Here is a 15,514-nt window from a genome sequence, read left to right as displayed (position 1 = left end):
CTGCCTCCTCTCCAGCTCCCCTCCTCCCCACATGCCGGCCTCCTCTCCAGCTCCTCCTCCCCACATGCCTGCCTCCTCTCCAGCTCCCCTCCTCCCCACATGCCTGTCTCCTCTCCAGCTCCTCCCCATATGCCTGCCTCCTCTCCAGCTCCCCTCCTCCCCACATGCCTGCCTCCTCTCCAGCTCCCCTCCTCCCCACATGCCGGCCTCCTCTCCAGCTCCTCACCACATGCCTGCCTCCTCTCCAGCTCCTCACCACATGCCTGCCTCCTGTCCAGCTCCTCACCACATGCCTGTCTCCTCTCCAGCTCCTCCCCACATTCTCCCCTCCTCTCCTGCTCCTCCCCGCATGCCCGCCTCCTCTCCAGCTCCTCCTCCACATGCCTGCCTCCTCTCCTGCTCCTTACCACATGCCTGCCTCCTCCCCAGCTCCTCCCCACATGCTTGCCTCCTCTCCAGCTCCTCCTCCACATGCCTGTCTCCTCTCCTGCTCCTCCCCACATGCCTGCCTCCTCTCCAGCTCCTCCTCACCACATGCCTGCCTCCTCTCCAGCTCCTCCCCAAATGCCTGTCTCCTCTCCAGCTCCTCCCCACATGCCTGTCTCCTCTCCTGCTCCTCCCCACATGCCGGCCTCCTCTCCAGCTCCTCCCCACATGCCTGCCTCCTCTCCAGCTCCTCCCCACCACATGCCTGTCTCCTCTCCAGCTCCTCCCCACATGACTGCCTCCTCTCCAGCTCCTCCCCACACGCCTGCCTCCTCCCCAGCTCCTCACCACATGCCTGCCTCCTCCCCAGCTCCTCACCACATGCCTGTCTCCACTTGTGCTCCTCACCACATACTCCCCTCCTCACCAGCTCCTCCAGGACTTCTTGCCTCCTCTCCTGCTCCTCTCCACATTCTCCCTTCCTCACCACATACTCCCCTCCTCTCCTGCTCCTCACCACATACTCCCCTCCTCACCAGCTCCTCCAGGACTTCATCCCTCCTCACCAACTCCTCTTCACCTCCTCCCCACATCCTATTCTCCTCTCGTAGTTCCTCCCCACATACTCCCCTCCTCACCATCTCCTCCAGAATGATCCCCTCCGCTCCAGCCCCTCCCCACTTGCTCCCCTCCAGGTTCTCCGCTACATGCTCCCCTCCTCTCTAGCATCCCCCTTACATACTCTTCTCATATGCATTTTCCCTATATGCCTCCCCTTCACTCTCTCTCACCCCCTTCACTCTCCCACTCCCTTTCTCTCACTCACTCATTCACTCAGTCTCTCCCACTGCGTTATCCGATGCCTGAATGCGTTATCCAATGCTCACTGCCCCTGATTAACATGGGACTCACTTTACAACGGTTTCACTATCCAACGCTTTTTCCAGAACGGATTCTGTTGGATAACCGATGACTGCCTGTAAAGTTAACACAGGGACTTAATGTTTCATCAGGGGTTCTCAACTCCAGTCCTCAAGACCCCCCGACAGGTCGGGTTTTATGGATATCCCTGCTTCAGCACAGATGACTCAATCAGTGGTTCAGTCAAAGACCCAGCTTCAGCATAGTTGGTGTTACTCCTATACAGACCCTGAAATGGGGCTATTGCAGTGTTTTCATTGGTATAACGCCACAGTTAGGCAGCATTTAAATAACAAAGCATTATTTCCCTCTCCTCTTCTGTCTCCACCAGTAAAAGCCCTGTTTCAGTGTCTGGATATGATTAATTGGAAGATAACACAACGTCATCTGACAATAACGTGATGTTAAAATGAGAGAGAGACAAATTGAATGTTTAGTATGAATGTGTGAATAGTCAAAAACTGAGCCACTGATTGAGCTACCTGTGCTGGAGCTGGGATATCCTTAAAACTTGGCCTCTTGTGAGTTCTTGAAGACTGAGTTGAGCACCCTTGCTTTAGTGGAAGGGGCTAGCATATCGGGGGATAGCAAGGAGATGTGCAGCACTCCCTATTGGCCCAAAATCGGAACCCTCTGTGACATGGAGGAGGGTTTTAAAAGGCCATAGGCAGGGTGCAGGGCATTAACAATTAGTCTGCCCACAGGGCCTGAAAAGTTCAGTCAATAGGACTGATCAATCAGTCCCTGGCACCAGGTACATGGGATAAATACCAACAGGTCTACAGCAGATGGTTACAATTCTGGAAAGAAAATTGAGAAATAAATAATTTTATGCTGGGGGCCTTTAGCAGGGGCAACGTGTACTCAAGCACAGAGTCCGAACTAACTGGCATCTCTCTGTTCTTTGGTCAAGAGCTAGGGGTTAGAACAAAGGATAAACAGTCGCCCATACCAGAGGGTAAGTGAGGGAATGCTTTGCAACATGTTGCCACAGCTGGGCATGGTTTGCTGCTCATGCTAAGAAACCGTAATACTGCAATATTCTGTACCCAGGACATATTTGAAACTGGGAGGTAACTCTCATGTATTTTGTTTCAGTTAAGTATTGTATGAACAGCTGTTCGCAACAGCTTTCTCTATAGCATTCTGCATGGGCATTTAGGATAAACAGACTTGTAACAATTAAACCATTAGCCAGCCGGGGGGTTATAGATAACGAATATGTAGTGATTGAGGGTGATATCTTAAGCATCAGGATAAAAAAAAATCAAAACTGACCAAAAGGGAGGGGAGAGGGGAACGGATAAATAACCATATTTATTGCCTGTAGCAATACTGGACACTTACAGGAACACCAAGCCACAAGGAGAAGAAAAGTTCCTCACTCATGAGAATAGGTTCCCCTTAACACAATATCAGTTCAAAGAGATCTTGAAATTAGCGATAAGATTGTTTCTGCAATATAATTGTACAATTGTTATTTTCTCCTGGCCTACAACTGTGCACTGATGTCCTCCCCACATGCCTGCCTCCTCTCCTGCTCCTCCCCACATGCCTGCCTCCTCTCCAGCTCCTACCCACATGCCTGCCTCCTCTCCAGCTCCTCCCCACATGCCTGCCTCCTCTCCAGCTCCTCCTCCCCCACACACCTGCCTCCTCTCCAGCTCCTCCCCACACGCCTGCCTCCTCTCCAGCTCCTCCTCCCCCACATGCCTGCCTCCTCTCCAGCTCCTCCTCCCCCACACACCTGCCTCCTCTCCAGCTCCTCCTCGCCACATGCCTGCCTCCTCTCCAGCTCCTCCTCACCACATGCCTGCCTCCTCACCAGCTCCTCCCCAAATGCCTGTCTCCTCTCCAGCTCTTCCTCCCACATGCCTGCCTCCTCTCCAGCTCCTCCTCCCACATACCTGCCTCCTCTCCAGCTCCTCCCCACACGCCTGTCTCCTCTCCAGCTCCTCCCCACATGCCTGCCTCCTCTCCAGCTCCTCCCCACATGCCTGTCTCCTCTCCAGCTCCTCCTCCCACATGCCTGCCTCCTCTCCAGCTCCTCCTCCCACATGCCTGCCTCCTCTCCAGCTCCTCCCCACACGCCTGCCTCCTCTCCAGCTCCTCCTCCCCCACACGCCCGCCTCCTCTCCAGCTCCTCCTCACCACATGCCTGCCTCCTCTCCAGCTCCTCCTCACCACATGCCTGCCTCCTCACCAGCTCCTCCCCACATGCCTGCCTCCACTCCAGCTCCTCCCCACATGCCTGTCTCCTCTCCAGCTCCTCCCCACATGCCTGCCTCCTCTCCAGCTCCTCCTCCCACATGCCTGCCTCCTCTCCAGCTCCTCCTCCCCACATGCCGGCCTCCTCTCCAGCTCCTCCCCAAATGCCTGTCTCCTCTCCAGCTCCTCCCCACATGCCTGCCTCTTCTCCAGCTCCTCCCCACACGCCTGCCTCCTCTCCAGCTCCTCCTCCCCCACATGCCTGCCTCCTCTCCAGCTCCTCCTCACCACATGCCTGCCCCCTCTCCATCTCCTCCCCACATGCCTGCCTCCTCTCCTGCTCCTCCTCACCACATGCCTACCTCCTCTCCAGCTCCTCCCCACATGCCTGCCTCCTCTCCAGCTCCTCACCACATGCCTGCCTCCTCTCCTGCTCCTCCCCACATGCCTGCCGCCTCTCCTGCTCCTCCCCACATGCATGCCTCCTCTCTATCTCCTCCCCACATGCCTGCCCCCTCTCCAGCTCCTCACCACATGCCTGCCTCCTCCCCAGCTCCTCCCCACATGCCTGCCTCCTCTCCAGCTCCTCCTCCCCACATGCCTGCCTCCTCTCCAGCTCCTCCCCACATGCCTGTCTCCTCTCCTGCTCCTCACCACATGCCTGCCTCCTCTCCAGCTCCTCCTCACCACATGCCTGTCTCCTCTCCAGCTCCTCCCCACATGCCTGCCTCCTCTCCAGCTCCTCCTCCCCACATGCCGGCCTCCTCTCCAGCTCCTCCCCAAATGCCTGTCTCCTCTCCAGCTCCTCCCCACATGCCTGCCTCTTCTCCAGCTCCTCCCCACACGCCTGCCTCCTCTCCAGCTCCTCCTCCCCCACATGCCTGCCTCCTCTCCAGCTCCTCCTCACCACATGCCTGCTTCCTCTCCATCTCCTCCTCACATGCTGGCCTCCTCTCCAGCTCCTCCTTACCACATGCCTGTCTCCTCTCCAGCTCCTCCCCACATGCCTGCCTCCTCTCCAGCTCCTTACCACATGCCTGCCTCCTCTCCATCTCTTCCTCACCACATGCCTGCCTCCTCTCCATCTCCTCCTCACATGCTGGCCTCCTCTCCAGCTCCTCCTTACCCCATGCTTGTCTCCTCTCCAGCTCCTCCTCACCACATGCCTGCCTCCTCTCCTGCTCCTCACCACATGCCTGCCTCCTCTCCAGCTCCTTACCACATGCCTGTCTCCTCTCCAGCTCCTCCCCACATGCCTGCCTCCTCTCCAGCTCCTTACCACATGCCTGCCTCCTCTCCATCTCTTCCTCACCACATGCCTGCCTCCTCTCCATCTCCTCCTCACATGCTGGCCTCCTCTCCATCTCCTCCTTACCACATGCCTGTCTCCTCTCCAGCTCCTCCTCACCACATGCCTGTCTCCTCCCCAGCTCCTCCTCCCCACATGCCTGCCTCCTTTCCAGCTCCTCCTCACCACATGCCTGCCTCCTCTCCAGCTCCTCCCCACCACATGCCTGCCTCCTCTTCAGCTTCTCCCCACATGCCTGCCTCCTCTCCAGCTCCTCTCCAGCTCCTCTCCACATTCTCCCCTCCTCTCCTGCTCCTCACCACACGCCTGCCTCCTCTCCAGCTCCTCCTCCCCACATGCCTGCCTCCTCTCCAGCTCCTCCCCACATTCTCCCCTCCTCTCCTGCTCCTCCCCACATGCCTGCCTTCTCTCCAGCTCCTCCCCACATGCCTGCCTCCTCTCCAGCTCCCCTCCTCCCCACATGCCTGCCTCCTCTCCAGCTCCCCTCCTCCCCACATGCTGGCCTCCTCTCCAGCTCCTCACCACATGCCTGCCTCCTCTCCAGCTCCTCACCACATGACTGCCTCCTCTCCAGCTCCTCCCCATACGTCTGCCTCCTCTCCAGCTCCCCTCCTCCACACATGCCTGCCTCCTCTCCAGCTCCCCTCCTCCCCAAATGCCGGCCTCCTCTCCAGCTCCTCACCACATGCCTGCCTCCTCTCCAGCTCCTCACCACATGCCTGCCTCCTCTCCAGCTCCCCTCCTCCCCACATGCCTGCCTCCTCTCCAGCTCCCCTCCTCCCCACATGCCGGCCTCCTCTCCAGCTCCTCCTCCCCACATGCCTGCCTCCTCTCCAGCTCCCCTCCTCCCCACATGCCTGTCTCCTCTCCAGCTCCTCCCCATATGCCTGCCTCCTCTCCAGCTCCCCTCCTCCCCACATGCCTGCCTCCTCTCCAGCTCCCCTCCTCCCCACATGCCGGCCTCCTCTCCAGCTCCTCACCACATGCCTGCCTCCTCTCCAGCTCCTCACCACATGCCTGCCTCCTGTCCAGCTCCTCACCACATGCCTGTCTCCTCTCCAGCTCCTCCCCACATTCTCCCCTCCTCTCCTGCTCCTCCCCGCATGCCCGCCTCCTCTCCAGCTCCTCCTCCACATGCCTGCCTCCTCTCCTGCTCCTTACCACATGCCTGCCTCCTCCCCAGCTCCTCCCCACATGCTTGCCTCCTCTCCAGCTCCTCCTCCACATGCCTGTCTCCTCTCCTGCTCCTCCCCACATGCCTGCCTCCTCTCCAGCTCCTCCTCACCACATGCCTGCCTCCTCTCCAGCTCCTCCCCAAATGCCTGTCTCCTCTCCAGCTCCTCCCCACATGCCTGTCTCCTCTCCTGCTCCTCCCCACATGCCGGCCTCCTCTCCAGCTCCTCCCCACATGCCTGCCTCCTCTCCAGCTCCTCCCCACCACATGCCTGTCTCCTCTCCAGCTCCTCCCCACATGACTGCCTCCTCTCCAGCTCCTCCCCACACGCCTGCCTCCTCCCCAGCTCCTCACCACATGCCTGCCTCCTCCCCAGCTCCTCACCACATGCCTGTCTCCACTTGTGCTCCTCACCACATACTCCCCTCCTCACCAGCTCCTCCAGGACTTCTTGCCTCCTCTCCTGCTCCTCTCCACATTCTCCCTTCCTCACCACATACTCCCCTCCTCTCCTGCTCCTCACCACATACTCCCCTCCTCACCAGCTCCTCCAGGACTTCATCCCTCCTCACCAACTCCTCTTCACCTCCTCCCCACATCCTATTCTCCTCTCGTAGTTCCTCCCCACATACTCCCCTCCTCACCATCTCCTCCAGAATGATCCCCTCCGCTCCAGCCCCTCCCCACTTGCTCCCCTCCAGGTTCTCCGCTACATGCTCCCCTCCTCTCTAGCATCCCCCTTACATACTCTTCTCATATGCATTTTCCCTATATGCCTCCCCTTCACTCTCTCTCACCCCCTTCACTCTCCCACTCCCTTTCTCTCACTCACTCATTCACTCAGTCTCTCCCACTGCGTTATCCGATGCCTGAATGCGTTATCCAATGCTCACTGCCCCTGATTAACATGGGACTCACTTTACAACGGTTTCACTATCCAACGCTTTTTCCAGAACGGATTCTGTTGGATAACCGATGACTGCCTGTAAAGTTAACACAGGGACTTAATGTTTCATCAGGGGTTCTCAACTCCAGTCCTCAAGACCCCCCGACAGGTCGGGTTTTATGGATATCCCTGCTTCAGCACAGATGACTCAATCAGTGGTTCAGTCAAAGACCCAGCTTCAGCATAGTTGGTGTTACTCCTATACAGACCCTGAAATGGGGCTATTGCAGTGTTTTCATTGGTATAACGCCACAGTTAGGCAGCATTTAAATAACAAAGCATTATTTCCCTCTCCTCTTCTGTCTCCACCAGTAAAAGCCCTGTTTCAGTGTCTGGATATGATTAATTGGAAGATAACACAACGTCATCTGACAATAACGTGATGTTAAAATGAGAGAGAGACAAATTGAATGTTTAGTATGAATGTGTGAATAGTCAAAAACTGAGCCACTGATTGAGCTACCTGTGCTGGAGCTGGGATATCCTTAAAACTTGGCCTCTTGTGAGTTCTTGAAGACTGAGTTGAGCACCCTTGCTTTAGTGGAAGGGGCTAGCATATCGGGGGATAGCAAGGAGATGTGCAGCACTCCCTATTGGCCCAAAATCGGAACCCTCTGTGACATGGAGGAGGGTTTTAAAAGGCCATAGGCAGGGTGCAGGGCATTAACAATTAGTCTGCCCACAGGGCCTGAAAAGTTCAGTCAATAGGACTGATCAATCAGTCCCTGGCACCAGGTACATGGGATAAATACCAACAGGTCTACAGCAGATGGTTACAATTCTGGAAAGAAAATTGAGAAATAAATAATTTTATGCTGGGGGCCTTTAGCAGGGGCAACGTGTACTCAAGCACAGAGTCCGAACTAACTGGCATCTCTCTGTTCTTTGGTCAAGAGCTAGGGGTTAGAACAAAGGATAAACAGTCGCCCATACCAGAGGGTAAGTGAGGGAATGCTTTGCAACATGTTGCCACAGCTGGGCATGGTTTGCTGCTCATGCTAAGAAACCGTAATACTGCAATATTCTGTACCCAGGACATATTTGAAACTGGGAGGTAACTCTCATGTATTTTGTTTCAGTTAAGTATTGTATGAACAGCTGTTCGCAACAGCTTTCTCTATAGCATTCTGCATGGGCATTTAGGATAAACAGACTTGTAACAATTAAACCATTAGCCAGCCGGGGGGTTATAGATAACGAATATGTAGTGATTGAGGGTGATATCTTAAGCATCAGGATAAAAAAAAATCAAAACTGACCAAAAGGGAGGGGAGAGGGGAACGGATAAATAACCATATTTATTGCCTGTAGCAATACTGGACACTTACAGGAACACCAAGCCACAAGGAGAAGAAAAGTTCCTCACTCATGAGAATAGGTTCCCCTTAACACAATATCAGTTCAAAGAGATCTTGAAATTAGCGATAAGATTGTTTCTGCAATATAATTGTACAATTGTTATTTTCTCCTGGCCTACAACTGTGCACTGATGTCAATATGTTGCAGCCCCCCCAAAAAAGAATATCAGCTTGTAATTGATTTTTTCCCCCCAAATATCACTAATTTTCTGTAATGATAATTCAGTAATTATAAGTGCCAGCCAGGAGTGACCTGCCAGAAAATGTAAAAAGAAGAACAGGGAGGTGAGAATTTTTGAAGATTCAATGGATACATTAAAACTGAAGATAAATTCATAGAAATGTATTTTGCATAAATACATTTAAAAAAAAGAGAGTAAGGTTTTGATAAGTGGTACAAACATGAATGTGGGAATCAGCACAGAATAAAATCACATTAAAAAACTGCAGCAATATGAATTAAATTCATGATCAGAGCAGGGGAGCTGGAAATTAGACATAGGGTCACAGATAAGAACTGCACAGTCTTGTACTGTACCTAGATGGGGCTGGACATATTTTATATGACCTCGGCAGTAGCATGGAGAAAACTGTGACATAAGTGGGGTGTGGCGGGAAGACAACACGTGAAGGGAAGGGGGTTCCCTCATGTGGTGAATGGCCTAACCAAAGAGGGCAATACACTGTTCAACCTCCTACCCCCCCCCCCTCCCCCCCACCCACCCCTTTCCCACCTTCCCCCCGGCCCAGTGCAGGGTAACAGGGTAATGAGGGAGACACTGGAGATTGGGTCGCGGCCTGGAACGACAGCAGCAGCAAGATCATCGCGGGCCGGAGCGACAGCATCGGCAAAATGGTGAAATATTTAGCTGTGGACTACCTAACAGCAGCATCTGGTGTATGCTTCACACCTCTCGAAATTGTAACTATGTTAGTGTAGTTATGGATTTATTTGATGCTCATGGTATGGTTATCTATAATAAAATGTACTCAATAAATGACATGGCCAATTTTTAACTCATCATTGGTGTGGAGTAAGTTATTTATGCAAAAAGATAAACTACGGAGGTAATTCTATATCTGCTGAAGTGACTGCTTGGGATGAATGGCTGCTTCAGCGTCTACAATAAGGCCCAAAGCATGGGCTTAAAGGGAGGGTGAAGATGGGGGGCTGCGCCAATGCTCGGTTGCCTGGCCTACAGTATGTTGTGGGTGCTTTGAGGTCTGTAAACCCTGCGGAAATAACAGACAAGTAGATAGCTGTGTCAAAATGCTGCACACAAAAAATGAATTTGCAGGACAAAACAAATGTATTGTTCACATAAAGAATAAAAACATACAATCTCCAGAAGTGTAACCAGACAAATTCTAAGAATAAAGTAGAGAAAAGCGATACAAAACACTCAGAGATGAAAAAGAAATACATTTGCATTTTTCAAGGGCCATCTGTTTGATGTAGAGACGGGTCCAGCATAATATTCTGTCCTCAAAAGAATTCAGGCACCTTCTTGATTTGTAACGCTGACTGTAAGTGCAATAAGACACGGTGGGATTTATTCACAAACCTGTTAGCAGAAGGAAACACAGTTAATGTGACTTTGTGAGTTATATCTTTAGGATCCTAGTTTCTCTTATTGACAATTGCCTCTGCTTTTAAAAGCATAATTTGGGGATCTCCTTAAGAAGGTCCCACACTGGGGCGCATATTCACTAAATGGTGCACCTCCATAGGACACCTTCCTGATCTGGAAGACACCTTATGGTTCATTTAGGTGACTTATCCATAGGGTATCTTCTTCAGGTAACGATTGGTGTCTTATAGCATTGCATCACTTAGTAACTGTGGCCCTGAATGTATTTATCATGTTGCTCATTTGTAATATGCATGTCTCAGCGCTAATGTATTAAGATACCTGTTTGCATCACCTACAGCAACAAGTGGGATTAAAATATATGAAGCTTCTGAGTTCAACTAGTTCAACATGGGGAAGGAGGAGTTGAGAGGCTGAGGTGTCCGTTAGCAAGGGCGCCATCGAGTGACGTCATTCAGTTGTGCGGAGATCGGCGTCGGTACTGGAGCTGTGAGCAGTGAGAGCACTTCCAGCTCAGTGTGTATCACCACTTACCTGTTTACAAGCTGCGGACGGCACATTGTCAGTCGTTCTACAGCAGCCTAGTTTATCAATCTGCACCATCATCTCTTATGTCATTTCCATTCTAGGGATCCACAGAGAGTACTATTGTATGAGATACCAGGAGAAGGGGCTGACTAAAGATTGAGAGCACGTTGGATTCGTGAGGTCAAGGAGAGAACGTTGGTTAAAGCACAGATTCTCTCAACTGAATATAACATCATTACTTTTGTAAGTTGAATACTTTAAAGTCATCTAGAGCTGTTACTTGGTGCTTGTTGCTGCGCAATGGTCTCTTTCCCCTTTATTTACCTGTAGGAGGACATTGAGACACCAGCCAGCAGCGGACTCACCACTTCAGTTTCGTTTGAAATACAAAGAGAACTTTTCCAATCGGCATGGACATTGTATTGGACTGGGGTAACTGTTGTTATCACTAGCGCCGGGTTTTTGCATTGTGTTATTATTGTTTGTATACAAATTTGTGAGTTATTTGTTAGGTAGGAACCCCACGGTAGCTTATACCAATCACGCACTGAGTTTTTGGTATCACATTTATTTTATTTTATTAGAATTGTCATTTAGCATATTAATAGTCACGGCGCTGAGCTATAGGGTATTTTTTTTTATATTCACTTAGTTCAACACATACAGTACTTTTATGCATCAGCTTTGAACAGCCGTTTGTGCGTGCGTGTGTGCGTGTGTGCGTGCGTGCGTGCGTGCGTGTGTAAAATGGATGCCTACAACAAAACAAACACCTAAAAAGATAATATAAATATTTGACAAAGACATAAATGAAGAGATTAAACACATTAACTGAAGACAGGCAGAGGGATTTTCATCAGAAGGGGCACTGTATACTGAATTGTTGCATCTTCTCCTATTGAAACAGTATTTAGCAGTAGGAAGCACAGAATAAGATCACTTATATGGAGACTCCTGTATGTGAACCTACATATCTGCTCTCCCTCACATTGGTCGTCTTCTCAGATAATTGGCTGCACCTATGTTTTCAACACCAAAACATTTTAATTTAGTTTCATATAGAAGAGGCTTGGTTACCCAATGCCCTTATTAGTCATACACATGGTGACTGTTTGTCCAGGCTTGGCTGACATGAGTGAAAGATGCATTGATCTTAATGCAGCACTTGTCATGCCACGACCCCTGTGTAAGGCTTTTCCCCAGAGGGTGACTAGCACAGGCAATTGCATCCTGAATGTCTGATTTACATAGTGCAGGGGAGCTGAGGAAATGATTTATCTCTCTGTTACTGCAATGGGAAGAATAAGGAAGAACAAGGATGTTAGGATAGTATTTACAACTCACTTTGTGCTCTACTGGTTTTATTAGTATATTATAAATTCAGTGACATTATTTGTGCTATACTTTACTGACTTATAGGTGCCTCCTCTCCCTCTCTTTTTTTCCCTCTTCTCATTTTCTTTCTCCCTCTCTCCCTTCCTCTCTCTCTCTCTCTCTCTCTCTCTCTCTCTCTCTCTCTCTCTCTCTCTCTCTCTCTCTCTCTCTCTCTCTCTCTCTCTCTCTCTCTCTCTCTCTCTCTCTCTCTCTCTCTCTCTCTCTCTCTCTCTCTCTCTCTCTCTCTCTCTCTCTCTCTCTCTCTCTCTCTCTCTCTCTCTCTCTCTCTCTCTCTCTCTCTCTCTCTCTCTCTCTCTCACACACACACACACAAAAACGCTTCAACACCCCCAACTTCTGTCCCCACCATATATTCTGGTTATACCCCTCCCCCACTTTATTCATGTTAGATTATTACCTGTCTGCAGCAGGAACTGCCCATTGCACCAGTCTGTGTTAATGTTACGCTTGTATGCTGTGTTGGTATTTTTCTTCCTTGTACAGCATTGCAGACTGTGTTGGAATAATACATAAATTATAACGTATGCCATGATTTCTGGCTCCCTTATTTAGTAACAGAGACTAGCAATGTAATGCTCATTATCCATCTCTAGCAGTGAAAGTGTTAATAAGGAATCACGTGATCAGATGTTGATAGTTACTTGGTTACAAAGTAGATGAGGTTGAAAAAATGCATATGTCCATCAAGTTCAACCTATGCTAAATTTAAATGACAGATACTTTATCCTATATTTCTATTTACAGTATATTGATCTAGAGGATGGCAAACAAAAAACCCCAGTGAAATATTATCCAATGCTGAATAAATTCCTTCCTGACTCCAAATAATGCAATCAGATTTCTCCCTGGATCAACATCCTTCCCATGTTGAAACATGGTGATAATTTCACTGCATCTCCCTCTTTACTGGTATTTCCCAATATTGGCCCCCACATATTCCTTAAACAGTGTACATCCCCTCCTTGATTTTCACCTGTGTGTTCCATTTTTAAGGGCTAACTTTACACCTGTTTTTCTGACTTTTGTACTGTTCCAGCTAAGATTCAGCAGCAGCAGCAGCAGCAGCAGCAGCAGCAAAGTCAAAACATTGACAATCTTAAACCGTTCCTTGTCAGAGGGGCTAGCAACCCAGCAAAGGGGTTAAACGGAGAGTATGAAAAGAAAGGAAGGAAGGCCAAAGTATAATCTGCTGCTGATTTACGTTTGAATGCTCATTGACCATTATCATTACATTACATGTAATGGTGGCCTACATAACCTAGCTACTGTCATACTACTGCAACATACCGCATCACACATGGTGTTAAGGAAGTATTCTCCTTTTATTCGGCACTCTTTCTACCAATAGATTTCTTATCCATGTTTTTCTTTTGTCACAATTTCCAGATCAGCATATTCTGTTTGATGCAGAGGCTGAAAAAATACATCTCACCTGACTGGCTGACCTCCAAATGCCCTTGGATTTTTTTTATTGCTATCTAGCCTCTTATCAATCATAGGATCCACCCGCAGAATGAGAGCTGCAGTTGAAAATATGTCTTCCCCCCTCCTCAGCTGACTGCATGGAATAACCGGCAACAGCAAATAGCAATGCTTAATAAATCCTTAAGGAATGCAGGCACTTCTCCACCTTTTTGGTGATGCAGATTTTATGCGTTTTAAAGCAGTCCTTCCATTTTTAGTTTTGCATTTCTTTTTTTTATTATTTACAGCTATATTAGCTGCCGTTTGTTCATGTGCCTGTGTGTGTGCGTGTGTGTGTGTATATACATATATGATATAGCGGGTGCATTTTTTTATAATGGAATACAGAATAATTGCTTTGATGTCATGTTCTCCTTTCAAAAACTTTTTGAACTGCTTTGTTTCAATATCAGGGCATTTTTTAACGTTTAGTACGGATCGCTTGCTAGATGTTTATCAAGAGGTATACTTATAGTAACTGTGTGAGACATGCACACCGTGTGTTCAATACACCTGCAGTATGTATACAGCACTTTTGAATGGCCCACTTGAGGAGTAGGGTATTATAAAGGCAGCATTTAAATCTTTAAGAATGATGATCTACCTAATAACAATAGAATAAATTACACTATTTATGTTGAGATGTGGTGGTATTTTCTTCGTGAAATATTATTATTTCAATGCATGGATTCTACACAAATGTATAGTATTTGTTCATATGTGATTATTAATCACCCCCCCTCAAATGGTATAGGTTTATTGATATCAGACCTGGAGTACCGTGCGAATATGCTTATCATGATATATTCTGAGCCTAAGCACATCCTAAAGGAACAGTAATTGTAAAAACAAAATCGTTAGCAAGATTACTGCAGTACTTCAGTAACTTTGAGACAAATGAGAGTAACATCAATCAAAGGTATGGGGTGCATTTAAAGAAAACCCACATTACCAATCACATTTTGAAACACGAGGATGACACATGTATGTGCTCTAAGAAAGAAGAATGAACAATAAAATTGTCTTCCAAAAACGTCAACCAAATCTTCTTCTCACTTTGCGTATAAAAAAAAACACAACCTACACAGTCTGCATTACCGCCCTGGATCCATTTCTAAAAATCAAGTGTGTTTCTGCATGCCAGATGCAAGAGAAGTAACTATTTGAACAAATAGTACATTTGCATTAAATAAATAATGTGTATTAAATATGAATGAGTAATAAATTATAAATATTAATTACTTCAATAAAGTAATTCCAGTTATATGGATGGATTTGACTATACAAAAATAAAGTTAGTGTTATTGAAATGCTTTGCAGAATACCATATGAATCAATGTAGTTTAGGAGAGCTTTCAAAGATTTTGAACAAGTGCCAGAAGTAATGATTTGATCAGGGTGAAATGTATGTTTATCCCACTGGACTTAGTATATTTATTGATGACAACTGTATTGGTACTAGACATTTGAAATCCGAAGTAAATGAGAGCAAACTAAATGAGTCTCATGTTTTCATCATTATCAACCAGTGGGGAAATAAGACAAAAAAAACAATGTAATCCACAGTTTTGGTCTCTCCCAGTGACTTTAAGCGAGTGGCATTTGAGTTGCCATCTGGAGATATAACCGATGCTAATATTATCTTAACGCAAGATGTCTTATCGCATTAAAATGACAAATTGCAAGGGAAGCCTCTATAAGTATTGTATTGACAATGTAGGAGATACTCATTTCTTACAGTCACTGCGCCCACAGACCCCTATCTGCATAGACAATTTATTGGTGAATGTTTTCTTCTGAATTTACGTATCCCAAATTAATGTTTCAATATGCATTATTTAAGTAATCGCAAAAAAAAGTTAAATTCTAAGAGTGGAGCCTGTTTATGAAAGACTTGTGCAAAAACGGCGAAACAATTGTAAAAGCCTCTTATTTAAATCGGGTGCTGTTTTTTCACTGCGTCGACCTTCATGGATGACCACCAATGTGTTACACAGTCAAAGAGCCATACTCCCCCCTCAAATGGAAAGCTTTTACAAACTATAATTGTGCATGTACAGTATACTACCGGTAAATATAAACATTGCCCCTCCATAAGAATTGCAGACACCACAGGAATGGATGTGATCTTGCATACAATGTCGTGCATTGCAGTGGCATTAAATGTACATACACCGGATGCTTTGCAATGTT

This window comes from Ascaphus truei, chromosome 6, assembly GCF_040206685.1.
Source record: "Ascaphus truei isolate aAscTru1 chromosome 6, aAscTru1.hap1, whole genome shotgun sequence".
NCBI classification, from domain to species: domain Eukaryota; kingdom Metazoa; phylum Chordata; class Amphibia; order Anura; family Ascaphidae; genus Ascaphus; species Ascaphus truei.
Note: the sequence above shows the minus strand (reverse complement) of the source record.